Raw genomic sequence first — 25,430 nt, 5'->3', positions numbered from 1 at the left:
CAACATGCTAGTGACCACATATATTTTTCTGTGCTCTTGAGGATAGGGCCAGAAATATGCAGGAGTTCCATCTAGCACACTACCCTGAAGTACTTGGTGCCATAGATTGCACACATGTAAAAATTAAGGCACCACTCAGGGAACAGGGAAGGCTGTACATTAATAGAAAGGGCTTCCACTCTATTAACTGCCAAGTTGTGTGCAATACTAAGGGAATCATCTTGAATGTGTATGCTGGCAGCCCAGGCAGTTACCATGACTCACATATCTGGCACACCTCCCAACTGTATCAGATGTTCACTAGGGGTGATATCTCACAGGGTCATTTACTGGGGGATGCATTTTGTGCACTAGAACCATGGCTGATGACACCAGTCAGAAATGCACACACACCTGCTGAAGAATGCCATAATGAGGCACACACTCAAACCCAAAATACCATAGAGGGTGTGTTTGGACTGATGAAGTTGTGGTTTGAGTGCCTAGATACATCAGAGGGAGCTCTGCAGTACAATCCATGGGTTTGTACTGAAATATTCACAGTATGTGCCATGCTACACAGCATCATCCTGAGAAAGCAGCTTCAGCAGGATCAACAAGGGGAAGGAGCACATACTCCACTGCCAATGGCAAGGTCACCACAGCCACATGCAGGTGAGGAGTCAGAGGGGGAACCAGCAGCTGCTGTGGGTATAGGCAGATTTAGGCGTGCTCAATATGCCCTCACATTGGTTAAGAGACAACGCATAGCACACTCACTCACCACCTAAGGGTCTTAAACCTTCCTCCTATACACATACATATAGTAACATTGATGCAAGGCAACTCACACAACCTTTACCTCCCTATGTATTGGCTGTGTACTGCTTGCATCAGACAGAGTAGGCCCTGAGCTGCAACCGTGTCAACTGCTATATTTACAAGGTAAGTGTTGAACTTGGAGTGTATTGTGTAATATTATGAATTACTGGTGTAACCTTGAATGTTGTTACTTGGTAATGTAAGCAAGTAAAAGGTGGGAGATTTGTACAGGAATGACCTTAACATGGGATAACAGAGACTTATTTGACTTATATGTGTCCAGTATTAAGTAGTAGGCCTCAGGCATCAAAGATTCACACAGTCATACCTCTCAAAAGTACTTTAGGTCACTGCATGCCTTCAGTGTAGCACCATATGTTTTTACTGGAAAATCATTAAAGAGAGAAGTTAGAGAGTAGTGATACACATTTCAGTTTCAGACTTCACAACCCTCACAAGGTCATTAACAATAAAAATGGAAATATTTTGATGCTATCAACTGTCTAACTTTCTAAGAACAATATAAGTCAAATGTACAATTACCAATTTAACATCACAAATGCAGATATGCTAAGCACAATGTCAGCTATGCACCCTGAGCCTCAGACACAAAGCTTATGAATCCCTGAATCCAAATGATACAAAACAGAACAGGGATATGGCACAGTTATCATCACTTGCACAGGGTGTTTTTGGGGTGGCAGGAAGCCAAGACTGACACAAAAGGTCGGTAAGTATGTGTAAGAAAGAGTAGTAGGCAGACATTTGAATAAAGAAACAAATGACCAGTGAGGCAAAATGAGTTTTAAGCTTCATGGCTGAACCATGTAACTGTTGTCTATATGTCTGTATGGGTCATCCAGGTGAAATCAGTGTGTGAGTGTCTGCATGAACACAGCCAGGCACTGTGCTATCTCTACATCTTGGTATGTCAGTCAGGTGTGAGCTGTGAATGGTAGAGATGGTAGTTCGCCATTATTGTACCCGGCCATGAGAACTACTCTGTTAGTAGTTGCACTGGCACATGAACACTCACTGTCAGATGCACTGCTGCTACCTGAATGTTATTGATGTCTGCTGGACAAGCTCCCCTTATGAGGATGCCCAGGACCATGACCCCATGGCCTGCCACATCTGGGTGTGGACAGCCCAACCACTGATGGAGTAGTGGAAGTACTACCACTATGGAAGCATGATCAGGCATGGCCACGTTGGCTAACAGCAGATGGTGCGGCTGACCTATGCCCATGGGGATGCAGTCCCCTTCCCAGCAGATGTTCCCTCACAGACACAGTTAATTCCAATATGTCATTCCTCTGATCCATTGAATCAGCAACACAGTGGAGGCATTTTCACATGTCAGTCTGTGCCACATTTAAAAACCTAAGCATTTCTCTGGAGGACCTATGGGAATGTGCCTGTGTCTCCATGATGGCCTTAAACATATGCTGTGAGGCACAGGAAGAGACACCTGAATCAGGTGGAGGATGGACAGCAGGACTCCTCCAAGCACCCCTAACAACCCTTCTGCATGGCATCTCACCCACACTTTGACTATATCCAGAGTCAACAGGCACTGAAAGCCGCAGTAACCACATTTCCCTGATCGATTGTCTCACCCTTCACCTGTGCAATATCTCAGGGGTCACTGGAATGGGTAGGCGTATGCCTACTGGCTGTGTTCTATGGAATTTCAGGGGATGGCTGTATGTCAATCTCAGTGTTAGATTCAATCTCTGCACCCAGGACTGTGCCCCTGATTGGCCACCATCATCATCAGAGTCTGCTGATACTCTGACATCAGGTGGTAGAAGTCCCACACTTCCACTGTCAGGATCACCTGTGACAATAAGCAACAAACACAGGAACAATTAATATCTACACTACTATAGTCCAATATATGCTAACAAAATAACAGTGGTGCCACTATTAGACAGTACAGCAATAGTATAATAAAGAAGAACTGGAATATTCTAACTATAAATCCTGATATCAAAGCATTGATAGGTAATACCCCTATGTTTTGCTATAGAAATAGCAAAAATTTGAAAAGACTTATATGTAGGGAAAGATTAGCTTCAGGTTTTGATAGAGATAAGAGTTTACAAGTAGGGACTAAGCCTTGCAATAAATGTAATATGTGTATTTATATTACTAAAGATACAGACTTTGAAGTACCTGACCTGAATTATCACTATCATTTTAAAATAAATGCTACTTGTGACACTGTTAATGTGATTTATCTAGCTACATGTCAAAAATGCGATGCCTACTATGTAGGCTTGACATCAAGAAGACTAAGAGATCGCATTTATAATCATGTTTATGAAATAAGGAAAAAATTTTAACAAATGCCTTAGCTAAGCATATTAATTTATGTCATGATCATAGTTTTAAGTTTCGAGTGATAGAAGTAGTAAAACGAAGTAAGAAAAGAGGTGACAATATGCTACACCTCGAGAATGTAGTACTTCAATGGATTTTAAGATTAAAGGCCCACATAACTCCAGGATTTAATAGTACAGTTAGTATTAAACCTGTTTTGGCCTCACGATACTAGCTTCAAGATTAGTTAATTATTTTATAATAAAAAAGTGTGGTTGAAAAATATTTTTAAATATAAAGTGCTAGATGCATATATATTAATTCAATTTTTGCCTATATATATTGTTTTTATATTTATTTATATACATACTTTATATATTATAAATATGGTTGGTAACTTTTATGCATGTATATATATGTTCCCCACAAAACATCATATTTCATATTACATATATATTAAATGATATACTCTTTATTCTAAATTAATAAACAGGATGTTACTATTAGATAAAGGCTAGAATCATATGTTATCATTTGAGTTGCTATAAGAGTTTCAATATTGGGTTATAATAATAATTTTTAAAATCTTTCAGTTATTTGACTACACATATATTGGAAGTGTGACTGTGTCTTTAAGAAATAACTAATACACATATATTAATTGTTTAATTGTTTGGAAAGAGCAGGAAATTAAGTGATTCAATGACTTGATTATGGAATTAGATTTGTTGGATAAAAATGGCTGTATTTTCCACATAAATTGTAACCTGAAGAAGCATACTTGTGTGTATGCGAAAGCGCTTGTTTTTTCTGGATTAAATTGTATGTTTTTATTACATCGTGGAGGTACTTGTTTGGTGTTCCTGAACAGTACAGCAATACACAACATCAACATCACACTCTAAAATATTTCTTTGAATTGCTCATTAGTACTGACATAAAAATGTTTGACTTACCGTGTGCAGATGATGGTATGCTCTGTATGCCGGATAGTCCTGGAAGAAGTTAAGCAAAAGGTAAGAACAACATCATCACAATTAACAGTAACACGGGGATATACTTTTTCCCTTTATATATCTATTAACTATACTTACAAGAACTTGGATGACAAGTCCAACCTAAGCCCATGTGTAATCAATCAGAATGTGTTGTTAACTGTAGAAATCTTCAATTTCCCCCCAAAAAACATTTTTTGTGAAACAGAACTAACTTATCTACTTAAATTGTTTTACTATATAACAGTATTTAACAAATGAGATACAAAAGCCTACCTGGAAGCTCCTTTTGGGACATGCTTGTTGTCCCTGAAATAGTAGCACCAATATCAAGGACATGCTGTTCTGCACTTTTCTGGGAGCTCTCTGGATCCCTGACAGAGGACAATAACTCTTCATTTGCTATTAGTGGTGGCACTGAATCCGGCTCCTCATCAGTACCCATCTAATCATGGGCCACTGCAGCTGCTCTCCTCTGTGCAGATGAGATTATGTCAGTGGTCCTGTGACACACCTGATCGTATGACCTGCTGTGGCCACCTACTGCATTAATGTCTGTAACTATCTACTGCCAAATTTGCATTCTGTCTGACATATCTTCACATCCCCTCTCAAGCAGGAAGGCACCATGTCGCCTAAAAGCTTCCACAATGACCTGATACTCAGGGTCAGTGAAGGGTGTTTTTTTTGGGACCGAGACACATGGGTACCATAGTCCTAGGTGTACTAAAATACAACAGAAGGATAATACACATAACTATCACATAACTACAAAATAACTATCTCCAGATAAAACAAAAAACATAGCATTTCAGTACTACCCACTGGAGAAACATAAAACGGTCTAGAGATTTGAAATATGAACAACAGGCTGGATACAAAAAAAGAGAGAAAAATAGCAACATATCCTTGCTTGTGCCATAACAGAAATACAGCTTTGTTATTCCACCCTCAAAAGAATATGAAAATGACAGCTTTTGCTAACAAACCATCTTTGAAATGCTAAAAGTGCTACCAAATGAACTGTCCTTGAAACTTACCCAAAGATTTAACACAGAACATTCCATTATAAGGTACTGCCAATCATGTGTACCTGGAAAATGCCCTGATAAACATGCCCATGACATCAGTACACTTCTAACTAATGCATACAGATAAAACTGTAGCATTTGCTAATGAATGAATATATGTATATATCTGTATATCTATATCTACATCTATATCTATATCTATATATATATATATATATATATATATATATATGTGTGTGTGTGTGTGTGTGTGTGTGTGTGTGTGTGTGTGTGTGTGTGTGTGTGTGTGTGTGTGTGTGTGTGTGTGTGTGTGTGTGTGTGTGTGTGTGTGTCTATATATATATATATATATATATATATATATATATATATATATATATATACACATACACAGGAGGTGTATATACAAGCAAATGAGGTGTGAACTCATTAGAATTGCTGAATCCCAAATACTTGGCACCGTATAGCAGATATAAACACAGTGCAGGCACTCTCTCAGTTGTTGTTGTTGTGTCTTTCGGCTTTTCCCGGTTAGGGGTCGCCACAGCGGAACTCTGGTCCGCTAATGATTGGCAGTAGATTTTTATGTTTCGAGTTGCCGGCCCTGATGCACAACCTTCAACGAAGGTACGCCCATTCACGCATGTCTCCACACAGAAGACACTCTAGCTGAGAATCGAACAGGACAACGTCTTACTGTGAGGCGTTTGTTTTTAATGGATTGCAACTGTGAATGATTACTGGTAAGGAGAAAGTAAACACAATAGCAATGCAGACTGCCTTACATTCAGTGGGTGTATCAGCTTAGACTTACAAAGTGTTAGATGTAATTTGTCAAGGTTGGAAATGTAAGTAAGCAGCACACAATTCACAGGTTCTGTTCATTAACATCCAAACTTCCCTTCATTTGTTAGCAACTGCATATTATATTATTGCCATTTAATATCCTCACACATTTTAAAGACAGTGATATAGAATGGCTTACAGACTTCATGTCTCAGATTATTGACCAGATAAGAGAAGAATGAGCAACAGCAGAGGTAAGACAGAGCTGCATATTTGCAAGCAATACTCATGACTGGTTGTTTGATAACTCAGTTACCTACATCCAAAATTAATGAATGTACAAATTGCTGTTCCATGGTTTCATGTTCCTGTAGATGATGTTGCAATTGGTTGCATGCAGAATTATTTCAGTTCCTTTCTGCAAAGGTGTTTGTGTGTTAAAGAGGGCTAAGACACCCGTACTGGGTTCTGAAGGTTCACTGGAGTGTAGAAATATTTCATGTGCACTAACATTTTGTAGTGTATGTGTTATAGATTGCTTTTCCTCATTTCAACTACCTTTCTCTTTTTTCTCTTTTTTTATTTTTTTTATTTTTTGAGGGGGCATTTGCACGATGCTCGGCTTAGTGGAAACACAGGAAATAGAGAAAAAATAAATGTCAGGTTTGGCTGTGCATATCTCATTTGCACAAAGTGCGGCAGTGCACAAACTGGACTACTGGCCTACCTGGGAATCTGACAGAACGCTTGCAGTACACCTGTAAACAGAGCACCTGTAAAAGGTCAAAGGTGAAAAACAATACATTGTTGCAATTTTTGTTTTCCATTGTGCAACCTTGCTTAGAGGCATTGCACAGCATTGTGTGGCAGGTAGCAAGGTTCCCCAACACCTACAGACAGGATTCAGACAGCCACTTAGACAACTAAAACTTGACTTACCCCCTTTCATATCTAACTGCTTAGTGCACGCTACAGTGTTTAGCATATTAACCCATTTTTTTCATCTTTCCTTTAAACATATATTACAAGACCATCAGTTATTGGAGAGCCCACTTTCTGATTCTCAGTAGTCATCTTGGGATTAATTCTTCTGTTTTCTCCTGATGAGAGAACGAGTACAGGGACTTTATTTCCTGGAGACTGCTGATCACCAGGAAGCCTAATAACTGCTTTATAGGTGACAGCTTGGAATCTGTGGTTATATTCCGTTCCTGGGGAGAGAAGGAGCAGAGTGAATTGATTCCTGACTGTTTCTGGTTGGACAATGAATGTCTGTGCTTAACGTTCCTGATTGGTTTAGTTGCTATTCAAGGCATCTACCAGGAAAAGGCTACAGCAAGCCTACAGACCCTTGCATCATCTGGGTCAAGACTATGGATCACCAAACAGGCTGTGGTCTGCTTCTTATCTTGGTATTGGTGCTAACATTTTGCTTCTGATGAGAGAAGAAGCAAAGGAGCATTGTATCCCAGCAAAGTGAAGCTGTGGTGAGACCAGGATTAGTAGTAGCCAGGCATTAGTCATTCATTTGACTCCCCTCTTTACATCATTCATGACAATCTAATTCTTTGTTTTCAGTAAGTACTGCTTGATTTGCTTCTAACTTCAGAATATCTGCCTAAATACATCATCCTTAAATTTTCAGGGTCTGCATATTAGTTTCCCCTCAAGTGTTTGGCAGTGCTCTGTACAGACTCAGACACCTTGAGTGACATTTTTCCTCAAAAAGCATGATTGAAATTTCTCCAATACCTAGTTGCACACAGGACAACTAGTTTGCAATGACAAGCACTGTACCCATAGTTGCAAACCGGATACTCCTGACATTGATTGATACTGTCACTCCAACTGTCTAATCAATAAAAAGGGTCTGTTGCCATGGATATGAATTTTCCTACTGTCCCTGCTACCAGCTTGGTGGATATGGACATCCGGAGGCAATGTAGAAATTGCCTCATGTTTACTAACAACCAGTTAATTCTCAAATAAACCAATATGATATTTGAGAGATGTATTTGCACAATGTCACTCGAGGCAAAGCTCTCACATAAAAGTACTCCTAATTTCAATAAGGTTGAGAGTAGTACACACACTGCACCCATCACGCACAATTCAAAGCAGACATATCAACCCACATATGCTGAGGCACTTAAATGTAACCTTCCTAAACCACAAAGACCTTCTAGACAAAGTACACATAATAAATAAATAGCTTCAGCAGCTCCAAATGCACTCTTTCAAAAACAACATCCACATCAACACATAGAGCTACATCTCATGGAGCTTCTACCTCTAAGTCCATAAGGCAAGCCACCACACAATCCAGGATTCCAGTCATTGTTGACTCCATTAGGAGACACACTGATGTTCCTCTCACCAGGATGAGTAAGGAAAAAGGCACAGTCATTTGCTTATCAAGGGCTAGGATCCACCACATTATGCATGCACTCAGGTCACAGGACCACAAGTACCAACATGACTCAGTCATAGACCATGTAGGAGTAAATAACCTGAGATGTATCTCTCTAGAATATATGAGGACAGACATTGTGGAGCTCTCAGAATATGTGTCTCAGAGTGGTATGAGCCTAGCATTGAGCAGCATTTTACCTTCTCCAAGGATGATGTCACAATACTAACAAAAGATGACTGACTTTAATAACTGGCTTAGTTTCTGGTGTCATTCTAAGAGGGTGTAATATTTGTCAGCATGGAAGGAGACGGTCAACAGACCATGCTGCTTTGCCAGGGTTGGTCTGCATCTCTCCACTCTAGGCTTTCAAATATTAGCTAAAATATCGTTTTCCCCCACAGTGCCTTTTTTTAGGCAATGACAAACTAAAAGTACTTCCGACATAGCAAATCAAAACCAAGAAAATCTAAAAGGTATTACTGCCCAATGCTAGGAGTCTAAACAAAAAACTCCACTCCCTAGAAGCTCTCTTTACCCTAGAGAATGTTGACATCTGTGCGGTCACTGAGACATGGTTTAAAGCCACGGAGAGCACACCAACAGTGCAAGGATATAATAGCTCCCACACACTTAGACCAGCTACTTCACAGGCAAGGACTAAAGTTGGAGGTGTCTCTGTTTACATCAAAATTAAATATATTTTAAGGCTGGTCAAATAGGATAATCCACTTGAGCTGCTCCATGTTCAAAATCACCATAAGCAAAATCCAATACCACTTCCTGCAAGGTCCCCCACTATAACCCAGGAAACCCATACCATGTATTTAAACTTATCAGAATCACTAGCCATCCAACCAAATATTATATTCATGGGTGACTTTAATTACCCCACTATTAACTGGGAATCCTATATGACACCAAACATACAGGCACAAAGATTCCTGGATTTTGCAAAAACAAATTCCCTGGACCAGATAGTCAATATACCAACCAGGGGTGCAGCCATACTGGATATGATCCTCACTAATATAGGAGAGTGCTGCACACCCTCTACTGTAATGTATTCCCTGGTAAGGTCAGACCACAAAATGGTCTCCTTTGAAGTAAAAATAAAACATGGACCCCCAGCTAAACCTGAAATATTCAAGAACTACGGTAAGGCTAACATCCTGGTATTAAGTGATAACCTGGCAAAATTTCAAGCCCTCATAAACCCTGAGAACACTGCAGCCTATTCAGAACTGTTCACAGAAACCTTGTACAACCATGTTAATAGCTGCATAGAGACAGCTGTACCCACCAGGAAGAAGTACAGAACTAACTCAAAAAACAAGCCACCATGATGGAATCACAAAATCAATGGGCTGCATAACAGGAGGAATAAAATCATGGCAAAAATTAGGAGGTGCAGCACCCAGCAGGATAAAAGCACTCTCATCAAATTAAACAAGCAACTCAGAGGACAAATCCGGTCTACCAAAGTGAAATTTGAGGTAAGTTTGGCTTCCCAGGCCAAGGACAACCACAAAGCATTATTTAGCTATGCCTGCAACCTCAAAGGCAAAACACAATTGTGTGCAGAGCTCATTGTATATGGAGCCAGCTATACTGAGGCAGAAGACATAGCAAAACTCCTGGCTGATAAATTCAGCTCCTGCTTTACCCCTCTCTCCCCCTCAACCTTCTCTCAGGAAATACCATCAAAAACAACTCTTCCTACTATCACTAGGGAACAGTTCCTTAATGCTCTCTCTAAGACCAAGAACACTGCATTAATGGGTCCAGACAATATCCCAGGATGCTTTCTAAATAGCATGAACCATGACTTATCAGGGCCTTTGGAATTAGTATTTAACTGTAGCCTCCAAACAGGCTTCATGCCTCATGAATGGAAAACAGCATCAGTCATCCCTCTGCACAAAGGCAGGCCATCTACAGACCCTCGAAACTACAAACCCATAAGTCTCACTAGTCTTATATGTAAAGCCATGGAAAGAATTATCATGGAAAAGATCAGCAGAGAAATAGTAAACCTCCAGACATTGGACCCAATGCAGTTTGGTTTCGGCAAGGGCAGATAATGCCTACTCAGCCTGGTGGAGTTCTTTGAGAAGGTAACCAAAGCAATGCATGACAGAAAAATAGTTCACACTGCCTACCTTGACCTGGCCAAGGCATTTGACACAATACTCCACTCAGGCATTGTTTAAAAACTCAAGAGGTTAAGTACAAACTTGTATGTTACTCAGTGGATAGCCAAATGGCTCACAGACAGAACCCAAGAAGTTCAAATTGGGGAGTCCATGTCTACAAAGAGGCCAGTTACAAGTGGAGTCAGGGATCAGTCCTCATACCTCTTCTTTTTTGGCATTTACTTCTCTGAAGTCAAGGCCAATATCAGTAGTCTCTGGCTAACTAAATTTGCAGATGACTGCAAATTAGGAGCTGTCATTGAATCCCACACCAGGGTGGCCGTGGTGGCGGAGCGGTTAGCATTGGCGTCTCACAGCAAGAGACACTCCAGTTCAATTCTTTGCTGGAGTGCGTTCTGTGCTGAGTCTGCATGTCCTCCCTGCGGTCACGTGGGTTTTCTCCGGGTGCCTCGGCTTTCTCCCACATTCCAAAGACATGCAGTAGGTGGATTAGACACTCTAAATTGGCCATAGGTGAGAGTGTGTGCGTGGGTGAGTGAGTGAGTGAGTGAGTGAGTGAGTGAGTGAGTGAGTGAGTGAGTGAGTGAGTGAGTGAGTGAGTGAGTGAGTGAGTGAGTGAGTGAGTGTTGCAGTGAGCTACCATGGCAGGGCTAGACACCTGGCAGTGTAAACCTTGGCTCAAGATGATTGTCACTGCAGAAGTAACACCCCACCCCCCATGTGCAAAATAGGAAAAGGGGTTGAGGATGGATGCATGGACTGAATCTCACACTGACACAAATATTCTCCAGGAGGGACTGACACAGACAAAGAACTGGTGTCAGAGCCATGGACTAAAACGGAATGGCAAGAAATATATAATAGTATCCTTTGGGAAGTCTTCCATCCCTGGTAACTATCATATTGAAAACACACCCTTTAGAGATGACCCAGTAGTCAGGGACTTAGGGACACACAGATAGCAATCTAGCCCTTGACCATCACGTGTCTACAGTAGTGAGGAAATTATTCTATGTTATACAACTTATAAACAAAGGCATGGCATCTAAGTAATGGAAATCATTGTTCCACTGTATTCGGCATTCATCAGACCTGCCGTTGAGTACAGTGCCCCCTTTGGTATGTGCCTAACCAGTCATATCCAAAAGATGGAATGTCCACAGAGGTTCCTCACTAAAAGAATACAGAACATAAGTAAAATGTCATATGCAGACCATCTTCAGGGCCCTATCCGTGTATTCTGTCTCCTACAGGCTTTTGAGGGGAGATCTATGACTGGCATACAGGGCATTGCAGACCCCACTGTGATGGACCCCCTGCATATCCACAAAACAAACAGCACCAGAATTACCCATTGTAAAGACTTAAACCTTGCCTGTGATATAAATAGGACCTGTTGGAGAGACAGGGATGTATCCCAGAGACTACCCCTTTTCTGGAACAGGCTCCCCATTCATGTGAGGCAGAGTCCATTCCTAACCCAATTCAAGTGCAACTTGGACAATTGGATGGGGAACAGGAAATTCATCCCTGGTTTAGCATCTATGTCTCTAATGGCCACAGGCAACTGGTAAATGTTTCATTTCCCATGCCCCTGCTTGTAAATGTTTCATTTCTCAAACCCTTGCTTACATTTATCAGGGGTATCAGAACATGTCAGAGATTTCAGATGCAATGCATGACTAGGCTTAAAAAAGCCTTTGTGGTCATTAACTTAGTAAACACCTATGAACCTATAATAATTGAAACCGGATAAATTCAATTAATTCTGTTTGGAACCCTCAGACAGGCTTAGCGGTGTTGCAATGCCATTAACACAGAGACCTTAAGAATAATTAAGAAATTAGGGAATGTCATGCAACTACTCCCGTGGCAGCAAGTTTAAGGGCATGATTGGAATACAGATGGTCGTGGGTTCTAGTACAGGGTGTGCAACCTATTTTTACTGCTGTGACTGTGCACTTTATAGCAATGAACTGAAAAATAGGCAAGTGTTATTCCAACATTCTTGTGGCAACAGGTGTAAGTGTAGGACTGCCATACACATGGACCTGGGTTCTAATACAGGATATACCATACTCTTTTACTGTTGTTCCACTTCTCATTATATTAACTCTCACTTATAACACTTTAGATAGTGGAGCTGATACAAATTATATGTATGAGGGATGGGACACCATTATTGTGTTTTCAAATGTATGACTGAAGGAAAACTGTCTACTGTATTTCTATAAGTATACTTCTGCTATTTGGACTTGCATGGCCTTCACAATTACACCAGACACATACACAAGTGGATCTATATCCAATAACCTTGTCTGGTCATACACATACATGTGTAACAACTCAAACTGTCACCTGTAGTTATGTATAATTCCTAACTATGGCTATGCAACACTTATTCTGTGGCAAAGATGGAAAATCGACATTGTAGAAGAAAATGTTTTCTTCCTTATGCCTATGATTGAATCCCACAGTGTAGCAAAACATTTTCCTCAGTGTATAAAGGCAAAAGCAAATGTGTCAGGTAATTACATTTATGCCCCCCCCCCCAGTGCACATCTGCAAACTTAACTCACCTAACAGTTACCTTCCAATTTTCAATATATCAGGCTATATCAGTAGACACTCCTCAAACTAAAGCCAAATGTCATATAAATCTTCCAATTTCAAAAATTGCTTTCTTCTCTACTTGTCACTGTTGCACACTGCTTAACATTGTGCAAATGTGGTTGGCATCGTTGCTCAGGTCTGCGCACTACCAGTAAATGTGATAACTGGAATTGGCAGGAAAGTATCAGTTTCCATTGCTCTAGTTCAGCTGGTGGACATAACAGGCATTAGAGAGGAAGATGCCAAGTTTAGGTCACAGAAGTTAGGTGTCCAGGAGTCCAGGATATTTACTGGACTCCTGGTAAACTGCCACTGCCAAAGGCTTCTGCAGGGGGGCTATTCTGGCTCTCAGTACAAGTCTGAGGCATAGAATAGTGTGGTCTATGCTATATCCAGTGTCACTGGTATCCCACGCACTGGAGTGCAGTGTAGGCATCATTTTTATGACCTACACAGGTCACCGAACATGACTTCAATAGGCAGGCTCATGCTGCTTGAATGAAGAGACTGAGGGAAGCAAGTGGTATGTATGCAGCAGAAGAGAAGTGTTATTGTAGCTTTAAATGTTAAAGATAGCTTTTTGGGTCTTTTATACAGTTGTATCAAATTGAGCATGCATATCCCAACTGTAAAATCAAGTAGTACAAACCACTTGTAGGAGTCGAATATTAGACTGTAGTCATAGATTGTGGGTTCAAATGCCATGATTCACAACTATAAAATACTGTTATTTCTTTAATAATATTTTCATTAAATTAAAAACTCTACACCAATAGCACAACTGCCCTGCTGTAAATTGTAATCTGTATAACTGGAATAAGGATATGTGCAATGTATGCACATTTCAAGGATTACTTTCAGCAATCTGTGGTATAGTGTGTATCTATTAGAACATATACGGAAACATAATACTTCAGACAAAAGATTTTTTAAATTTATTTTTATTTAAGATTTGTTTACTGGGTGTGGCCGGCTGAGCCAAAAAGGCCCATTTTCACTGTAGGCCACTGGTAAAAAGCTCCAAATTACATTTACAGACTCCAATATGCATACAACAACAAATCAATACAACAGTAGGTTGCAATATACATATAGAACTGATATGGAGTAAAACACAGAAATAGTTAGCAATACAAATTAATTTGAGATGAACACAATAACAGTGGTAAATATAATGCAGTATGATTATAAGTGACTAATTATACATCATAATAGACTGTCTTTGATAGCAGCCTTTAAAACATAATATTAATGTATTTCTTGCCTGGGGGTGTGGTGATATCCTCACCAGAAATTAAGCAAGTTGTAGTAAGAGAAACAGTAAGATAAGCTGGACATAAAATTGAAGGGGAAGGGGACATAGGAAAATAAACGAATGAATCAATAAGCCTTAGGGAGGAGAGATATAGGAAGAAGATAGACAAAAATAGAGTAAGAAAAACTAAGGGGCCGTCCTGGTCTTGTGCAGGGCATAGCCAGTTGTATAATTGTGTTACTGCATTGCATGCCACATGTGATGGTACTAAGTTTATCTCTTTTCTCTCACCCCAACTATTATCTCTCTTTTTTGTTTTTTATTATGTGTTGTCAAAATGTCTCCAGGTCATCCACGTGTACCACATCACTAAATGCTACACAGCACAGAAAGGTGGGCCAGCCCCACTGGATCAGCCTGGCTCTACTCCACTGGCTCCTGCACTGATGCCCAGCATGTCTGGGAGCCACCTTATCAACACTGCCTCTGCTACCCATGCAGTACTTGTGCCTTCAGGTAGTACTGCCCCAGAAGCTGGTGCAGTGGTACCCTCCAGGAACAGTGGCAGATGTGGTGATTTCATCACTCACCTGGAAATGCTAGGGTTGTGCACCACACCACTGGTGTATGCCTACACTGGATGGACAGTTGCTCTCTCTCATGGTCCATAGGAGGAGAAGACAACAAGTACTCCAGCCGCCAGGGGAGTAAGGGGATAGTGATGACAGTCTAGTCAATGAAGACTAGATTCACACTGCCTTCAAGCTTGACAGGTATGCGCCTGTGTTGTCCCCTCCCTCACCCTAGTCATGATGTCCCCCAACCTTTTGTGTCCCTCACCATCTCTGTCTCTTGTCATTTTTGTTTGCATTTGCTTCCTCACCTACCCAACTTACCTAACCCAGACATACCTACGTACCATACCCAGCAGTCCTCTCTTACTAAATTAAAAAAAATGGGAACCTGTCCCACCAAAAAAAAAAAAAATCGTCCCATACATAACTCTCCATTTTGCAAACATGTCTTCTTGACACACTTGATTCGGTTCAATTAGATATGCAACATGATTAAGTTGTTCTCATGCCTCTCTCTGGAGGTGACAGTCCAAATTCAGCTAATATACTAATATTTTGTACATATGATCAGTTTTTTTACTGTTGAAGAAATGGATAGCTATGGTTCTTTCCTACCTCCCTCCTGCACATTTCTTTATTGCTTTCCCTTTGTCCTATCCCCTGCTTGCTCCCCATTTCACCACTTTCATATCTACCCCATTTTAACACATATAATCTGCTCAAAAAATCAAATCACATACAGCACACCTAAGTAACAGAAAAAGCAATGGATCCCTTCACTTTTCAGTCTCTATGTTTGGGCAGAGTTTGGCATTGTGCAACAATGCCAAGTGATGGTGAGCGGTGGTACAATGCCATGGTTACCTCTGCTCAGTGCAGCTTAACCCTGCTGCACTATGCCAACACACAGCAACACATACTATAAACAATTAATACCATTCCATTATTTATTTAAAAGTCTTAGTTACACTGGGATTCAAACTCAGTATCATCTGTTCAAAAAGAAATGTGTTGATGCATTTACACCTGCTGCCACAGAGTCAGTTAAATAGCAGGTGTGTTTCATAGCGTCAATACTAACTCTCAGACTTTTAGCAATATGGCTCACATTTGCACAGTGCTTAACTATGAGCAAACAGAGAAAGTAATGGAAATGTGTATCTCACTTGCGCAAATACTTTGCCAACCATTGCACAAACCCATTGCTCGCTGTGCTATGGAAAAAGTAATATTGTTATGTATTAGTGCTGTTTACTGTCCATTTCCTGTTTATGAAATGAAATTACATGTGGAAACATAACAACCTATAAGCCCTCTCTAACAATATGTCACATTTACAATACAGCCATGTGTTGCCTTCCTCCAAGCACTGCAGCCCTAGTGTCTCAGTACTTTTATCATGCATATATCAGCTACACTACATAAATTAATATGTTGTGTGATATGCAATGCACATCAATCTGGCAACATGCAGAACTAGAACTTTTGACCCATAAGCCTAAACAGCCTTATATGCAAGGCTATGTAGAGAATCATCATGGAACTTATCCATAGGACATAGGTAACCTTCAACACACTTGACCTGACCCATTTGGTCTTGTCAGTGGTAGATCTCACTTATTAAACCTAGTGGACTTCTTTGATAATGACCTCAAAGACCTGGATGAGCGATAACAGGACATGCTGCCTTTGTTGATTTATCCAAATGTTTTGACACTACCCTGCATTCATATATCATAGAGAAATTCTCCCACCTGGGGATTATCCCATACATTACTAGATGGATAGGCAACTGGCACACTGACAGAATGAACACTGTCAAAATTAGGGACTGCACCTCCACCACTAGACCACTTACTGGTGGAATACCACAAGGATCTGTGCTGGACCCTCAACTGTTTGGAAACTATTTCTCTGAAGTCCATGTAAAGGTAGATGGCCTGTGGCTTACCAAGTTTGCAGATGACTGTCAACTGGGTGCACTCATATAGACTCCAATGATTATAATATGTTACAGAAAGGGCTGAGATAGACAAATTATTGTTACAAAACTCATGGACTGAACCTTAAATCAAGAAAATGCCTCATTTTCCCCTTTGGCAATGAAGTACCCCTGCTAATTATGTTATACATAGCACCCCTGTAAGCTCAAACACAGTGTTGCGAGACTTGGGAACACATGTTGATAGCAGGCTACACTTGGATCACTATGTGTCCATAGTGGTGAGACACACATCCTACATTGTGCACCTCATAAATAAGGGAATCACATCCAAGTCCAGGGAGGTCATGGCTATACTGTACTCAACCCTCATCAGACGACTAATTGAGTACAATGCTTCCTTCTGTCTGTACCTCACCAAACACCTGCAGCAAATTGAGAAATCACAGAGGTCTGTGACCAAGAGAACCCAGGGTCTTCAAAACATGATATACATGGAAAGACTGAAAGTCCTGTCACTGTACTCAGTATCATGCAGGCTACTAAGAGGTGACCTATGCCTGGCCTAGAGAGTAGTGTCAGACCCTGCCCTGCTGGAAATGCTGGACTTCTGCAAATCAAATGAGACAAGAATAACTAGCTGCAGAGATCTCAACCTAGCCTGTGACATAACCAGACATAATGGAGAGACACATATATCTCCCAGTGATTGCCACTCCTCTGTAATAGGTTCCCACTCCATGTGAAACAGTGTTCCTCAATAACTCCATTCAAGTGCAACCTTGACAACTGAATGGGTGATTGTAAATTCAGCCCTGGGGTGGCACTTATGTCCCTCATGGACAGGGGCAGTCAGTGCAGAACACAAAATCACTCTGATAACAATGACCATCTAACTATACTCAATAAGGGTACTTGTGTTTTTACACGGCTAGGCTTGTAAACACCCTAGGGCCATTAGCCTAGTAACCTCCTATGAACCTATGAAGCTATGAACCTATGCAGGCCTCCCAACATCTTCTGTCCAACATGGCCTGCTGATGTCATCTACTATAAGTTGTCCTACAGCCTTGTAAAAGTGTTATGGTAGTAGCATAAAGTACTGAGTTCTGTAGTCCGTGTACTTATATCAGTAGGGGTTCTGTTCTCACTGCAGTGAACTGTGTGTGTGTGTGTGTGTGTGTGTGTGTGTGTGTGTGTGTGTGTGTGTGTGTGTGTGTGTGTGTGTGTGTGTGTGTGTCTAACCAGAAAAGCAGAGGAGTGTGTCCTACAGTTGTCACTCTAATTCCATGAACTGACAGCATTTTGATACTTGCACATGTCTACAAATCCATTTCATGCAGGCCTCACAGCATCTTCCCTCCAACATGCCCTGCTGATATCATCCACTATAGGTTGTCCTGCAGCCTTGTAAAAATCAGACTTGTGCCATGGTGCTAGCATAAACTGCTAAGTTCTGTAATCTATGTACTTAGATAGGTAGGGGTTATATTCTCACTTCAGTCAACTGGTGTGTGTGTGTGTGTGTGTGTGTGTGTGTGTGTGTGTGTGTGTGTGTGTGTGTGTGTGTGTGTGTGTGTGTGTGTGTGTGTGTGTGTGTGTCTACTTCCTTGACATTACAGGGAGCCTTTTACACCAGTGTATGGGACACTGTTATTACCATATTCTCCACATCAGACTCTGCTGATATCATCAGCTATACAGTGTTGTCTGAGACATTCTAAGCCAGACATGCCTTAAAATCAGAGTTCTGTAGTTTGTGTACTTAGATGATCGACTTTAATAATTGGCTTAGTTTCTATTGTCATTCTAAGGGGTTGCAATATTTGTCAGTATGGAAGGAGACAGTCAACATACCATGCTGCTTTGCCAGGGATGGTCTGTACCTCTCCCTTCTAGGCTTTAGAATATTAGCTAAAACACAGTCTTCCCACATTGTACCTTTTTTAGGCAATGTCAAACTGAAAGTACTTCCAACATAGCAAATCAAAACCAAGAAAATCTAAAGGTATTACTGCTTATTGCTAGGAGTCTAAACAAAAAACTCCAATCCCTAGAAGCTCTCTTTACCCTAGAGAATACTGATGTTGGTACAGTCACTGAGACATGGTTTAAAGCCATGAAGAGCACACCAGCAGTGTGAGGTTATAATGCCTTCCACACATTTAAGCCAGCTACTTCACAGGCAGGGACTAAAGGTGGAGGTATCTCTATTTACATCAACAATAAATATACTTCAAGGCTGGTCAAACAGGACAATGCACTCAAGCTGCTCCATATTCAAATCACCATAGGTAAAATCCAATAAAACTTTCTTGCAAGCTATAGGTCCCCCTCTATGACCCAAGAAATGCATACCATGTATTTAAACTTATTAGAAACACTAACCATCCAACCCAATACCATATTCATGGGTGACTTTAATTACCCCACTATTAACTGTGAAGCCTATATGACAACAAATGTGCATGCACAGAGATTCCTGGATTTTGTAAACACAAACTCCCTGGACCAGATACTCAATACACCAACCAGGGGTGCAGCCATACTGGATCTGGTCCTCACTAATATAGGGAGAGTGCTGCACACCCTCTACTGTAATACCCTCCCTGGTAAGGTCAGACCACAAAATGGTTTCCTTTGAAGGAACAATAAAACCTGGATCCCCAGCTTAACTTGGAATATTCAGTAACTATTCTAAAGCTAACCTCCTGCTATTAAGTGAGAACCTGGCAAAATTTCAACCAAGCCCCCATAAACCCTGAGAACACTGCTGCCTATGCAGAAATATTCACAAAGACCCTGTATAAGCATGTTAATATCTGCATAGGGGCAGCTGAACTCACCAGGAAGAAGTACAGAACCAACTCAAAAAACAAGCCACCCTGATAGAATCACAAAATCAATAGGTTGTATAACATAAGGAAGAAAATCATGGGGAAAGTTAGGAGGTGCAGCACCCAGAAGGAAAAAAGCACTCTCATCAAACTTAATAAACAACTCAGAGAACAAATAAAGTCTACCAAAGCCAAATTTTAGGTAAGTTTGGCCTCCTAGGCCAAGTACAACTAAAAAGCATTCTTTAGCTATGTCCGCAACCTCAAAGGCAATACACAATTGTGTGCAGAGCTCATTGTAAATGGTGCCACCTATACTGAGCCACAAGATGTAGCAAGCCTGGCTGATAAATTCAGCTCCAACTTTACCCCTCTCTCCCCCACAACCTTCCCTCAGGAATTATCATCAAATATAACTCCCCCTGCTGTCACTAGGGAACAGGTTCTTAATGGTCTCTCTCAGACCAAGGACAGTGCATCAATGGGCCTAGACAGTATCTCAGGATGCCTTCTAAATAGCAGGAAACATGACCTATCAGTGCTTCTGGAATTACTATTTAACTGTAGCCTCCAAACAGGCTTCATGCCTCATGAATGGAGAAAGGCAACAGTCATCCCTCTGCACAAAGTTGGGCCATCTACAGACCCTGGAAACTACAGACCCATAAGTTGTACTAGTCTTAAATGTAAAGCCATGGAAAGAATTATCATGGAGATGATCAGCAGAGATATAATAAACCTCCAGACACTGGACCCAACCCAGTTTGGTTTTGTCAAGGACAGATCATGCCTACTCAACCTGGTGGACTTCTTTGAGAAGCTCACCAAATCAATGGATGAGGGCAAAATCTTTCACACTGCCTACCTTGACCTGGCCAAGGCATTTGACACAATACCCCACTCGGGCATTGTTGACAAACTCAAGAGGTTGGGTACAAACCTGTATGTCACCCGGTGGATAGCCAACTGGCTCACAGATAGGACCCAGGAAGTTAGAACTGAGTCCATCTCTACAAAGTGGCCAGTCACAAGTGGAGTCCCTCAGGGATCAGTCCTTGGACCACTCCTTTTTGGCATTTACTTCTCAGACGTCAAGGCCGATGTCAGTGGTCTCAGGCTGACTAAATTTGAAAATGATTGCAAATTAGGAGCTGTCATTGAATCTTATACAGACATAAATGTTCTCCACATAGACAAACAACTGGTGTCAGAGCTGTGGACTAAACCTAAATGCCAAGAAATGCATAACAGTATATTTTGGGAAGGCATCCATCCTTGGTAACTATCATATTGATAGCACATCCCTTAGAATTGACCAAGTAGTCAGGGACTTGAGGACACACATAAATAGTAATCTAGCCTTTGACCATCATGTGTCTACAGTGGTGAGGAAATCATTCTATGTTGTGCAATTTATAAACAAAGGTATCGCATCTAAGTCCAAGGAAGTCATTGTTCCACTGTATTCAGCATTCATCAAACCTGTCATTGAGTACAATGCCCCCTTTGGTATGTACTTAACCAGGCTTATCGAACAACTGGAACATCCACGGATGTTCCTCACAAAAAGAATGCAGGGCATAAGTAAAATGTCCTAAGCAGACTGCCTCAAGGCCCTATCCCTGTATTCTGTCTCCTACAGGCTTTTGAGTGGGGATCTATGCCTGGCATACAGGGCATTGTCAGACCCCACTCTAATGGACCTCCTTCATATCCACAAAACAAACAGCACCAGAATTAACCATTCTAAAGACTTAAACCTTGCCTGTGATATAAATAGGACCTGTTGGAGAGATAGGTATGTATCCCAGAGACTACCCCATCTATGGAACAGGCTCCCAATCCATGTGAAGCAAAATTCCTCTCTAATCCAATTCAAGTGTCAAAGTCAAAGAAAACGTTATTGTCATTCAGAACTACACATCAGTGTAGCTGAATGAAATTACAATGCTTCGTTCTCAATGCAGGAAACAGTTGCACATACAGACAGAGAAAAATTAATAAAATATCACAGTAGAATTTTAATAAGTAGCAATTTGTAAGTAAAGTAGGACAGCAGTGACCCACACCCATCCCAGAACAGGAGACAAGGAAGACAAAGAGCAATATGAAGGTAATATTGTCAAAGTAAAATTGAAACAATAGCAGCATATCTATGAATAGACTGAATTATTGCACATTTACAGTCCTTCAGTGTGTAGGTGAGCTACCTTAGTATGTGCAACTTACTGTCTGCAAGTGCAACTTGGACAATTGGATGGGAAACCAGAAATTCATCCGTGGTGTGGCACCTTTGTCTCTAATGGACACACATAACCTGTAAATGGTTCATCTGCCAGGCCCATGCTTACACTTATCAAGGGTATCAGAACTTGTCAAAGATTTGGAATGCATGGCTAGGCTTAAAAAGGCCCTTGTGGTTGTTAGCTTAATAAACACCTATGAACCTATGAACCTAGGTAGTGGGGTCTATTCTCACTGCAATCAGCTGGGTTGTGTGTGTGTGTGTGTGTGTGTGTGTGTGTGTGTGTGTGTGTGTGTGTGTGTGTGTGTGTGTGTGTGTGTGTGTGTGTGCACTCACTTGACATTACAGATAGTCTTTTACACCAACATGTGGGACACTGTTATTGCCATATTCTCCTCAACAGACACTGCTGATATCATCAACTTTATCTGATTTGTGGATGTGCACTACTCTCACTATATCATAGATCACCTATCACATGACTCGCCACATACACCTTCTTGCCATGGTTGAATGCACACTTCAACACACCCTCCACACAGACTAAGTTCCTGTAAAAGGGTATATATCAACATGCATCTGTCTGAGTTGGGTTGAGACAGCACCTGATGCATGCATGTATAGACACATCCTGACTCTCCTCATCTGTGAGGTAGACCAATATGTCATCATGGACATTTTCTAAATGGACACTATTGATAACCTGGCTGTGTGCAACAGACTTGTGTGAGTTATTAATGCTACACCATGTCTGTTACATCTGTTAGATGTCCTCAAACAGGTAATTGAGGACATGCATGATGACAACACTATCATCCCTTTGAACTTGACAAGCCCAAGGCATTTGACACAAATCCACAGTGAGGTATTCAGTCAACACTGTCAGATGTGGACATATACACCTATATCACCAAGTGGGTAGACCACTGTATCACATATGTGGGATCTAAATATGATGACATGTGTGAAGTGACATCGATCTCAAGTCCAGTGATGATCCGGTCCACACATCAGGGCTGTCTGCTAGGCCCTTTCCTGTCCATTATTTAAGTTAGGAACATCACAGATGACATATACATTCTGTGTTAAAACAGCTGTCTGAAGGACTGCAGATTGTAGGTAATCACTGACTACATCTGTGATATTAGTATAATACAGATCAAATCAACACAGACCAAAGATTGCTGCCACAGCCATGCCATTACCTACAATGACACGAAAACATGGGGGAATTTGTTACATCAGGAAAACACACAACCCAAGTATAATGTAGACATTACACTCTGTAATCAGATGAATAGGTATGTGACCTGTGTCTTGGGGTAGATGGTAAGTGAAGCATCCACCAGTATGTGGTCACGGTGCTGACTACTCCCTTGTATGTAACACAAGAACTGAGTTTGTGAAGGACATCCACATCAGAGGCCATAATACCTTCACAGTTCACAGCCTTCATCACACCAGTAACTGAGTACAATGCACCCTTCTTCATGTACCCCCCTACACATCTTCCACTGATGTGTAACTGAAGTGTACCACCTTTATCACAGTGAGCTGTCACACATATTATTGGCCATACCTAGGTATTCGTTTTGTTCTTTTTGTGACATAAACATCTCTGTGTGATGCATGTGTGCTACCTGTTCCGCTGATTGCCACAATACATACATAGCTGTTTGACAATGGGATTTCACAATACTCGGCAATGTATACATTGTCCTGTACTGTGTCTGGACCATATACTTAAATGTCATACCTGTCAACTATCCAGATTTTCACAGAATGTCCAGTTTTTGCCTTATATATCTTTTGGTGTGTTCCGTTTTCTGCCGTATCACTGGGATGATCTCAGGACTGATGTGACTCAATAATTACACACATTTGATTTTCACACTTCCAATCCTTCAGAAAATGTATCTTCACACAACCCCCTTGTTATTCTAGCAGATTTCTAAAGAGTAAATATGTCAAATCTGTCCCTGTTGTTGGGTCATTGCCCCCCATTATGTTGGCCTTTGTCCAGAAGTCTTTCACCAAGAGACTGAGAGCTATGAAAACTATTATCTGTTAAGCTCTGGTGATTATTGTGGCAATCCATTCAAAACTGCAGACCTTCAGTTCTCTGACTTAATCAGGATTGCTATGCTTGTTCACGTACAAGGTTTCCTGACTGGCAACACTGTTGCCAGTCATAAAACCTTGCTTATTTACATTTAAACATGGTGTGTGGCATGAATATGCAATGAGCGCTGCTGCTCACCACACATCACTGTGTACACATGTAAACTCCATGTAGGCTTTGAGCAAAGCCTCTACAGGGTTTACTGAAGCCCTGAAAATGTCTTTTTATAATTATGCTACATTGTTCCTTTGCATTGTTTTCCCTTTCTTCCATGTTTTCTGGCGTACTGAGCATGCATATGGGACTTATGTTCCCCCACTTGCATAGTACATTAGTACTGTTCAAAAGGAGCAACAGAGAGAAAAGAATCTCCATTGCTTTTTATTTATTTATTTATTTTTCTGTAGTATGAAGCAAGAATATGAACATTCACCAAGAATGTGGACAATTCAGAGGTATGACAGTCTGTTGATTCAGTGCAGCCATATAAGTAAAATCAGGAACGCTTCTTCTTCTTTTGGCTTTTCCCAGTTAGGGGTCACCACAGTGGATCACCTATCTGCTCATGACTGGCAGTGGAGTTTTATGGTGTCGAGTTGCCAGCCCAGCACCCAACCTTCCACAGAGGGCACACACACTCATAACTAGGGCCAATTTAGAATGTCCAATCTGCCTACAGCATGTCTTTGAGATGTGGGAGGAAACCGGAGCACCTGGAGGAAACCCACATGACTACAGGGAGGACATGCAGACTCTGCACAGAAAGCACCCCAGTCGAGGATCAAACTGGAGAACCTCTTGCTGTGAAGTGGCAATGCTAACCGCTGCACCACCGTGGCCACCTGATAAAATCAGGAACATTTCTATTTCTTTAGTTTTACAGAAAGTATCTGATTGTTCTTGTATTTGGTCTGCACTCAGTAGCATATATCAATAGAAAAGTCTGGCCGCTGAATCGTACTTCAGCTGCCAGACTTTTTTTTTATTGGTCTATGCTCAATTTAAAAAAGGCATGCTTGTTAGGCTGACCAGTCAGAGTGCCCTTTTTTAATACTAATGAGAAATCATTGCATAATACCTATTACTCTCACCTCTCTTGCTCTGCTTTTTCCAATCTCTGAATTCCAGGATAAACAACTATAACCTCTTCTTATTTGTTTATTTATGTATTTTCCTAACACAGGCAACATATTGTACATTGTAAATGTCTATCATGTGTAAGACAAATTCCAGATTATTTTGTACATTTTCTTGATGTTTATAATACGTCTCTTGTATCTTCTAATGTATATATCTTATTTTTTCTCTTTCTGTACACATGAACTGCATTTATGGTT

The sequence above is a fragment of the Protopterus annectens genome, chromosome 6.part1, assembly GCF_019279795.1.
Source record: "Protopterus annectens isolate FY-2018-M chromosome 6.part1, PAN1.0, whole genome shotgun sequence".
Classification (NCBI taxonomy): domain Eukaryota; kingdom Metazoa; phylum Chordata; order Ceratodontiformes; family Protopteridae; genus Protopterus; species Protopterus annectens.
Note: the sequence above shows the minus strand (reverse complement) of the source record.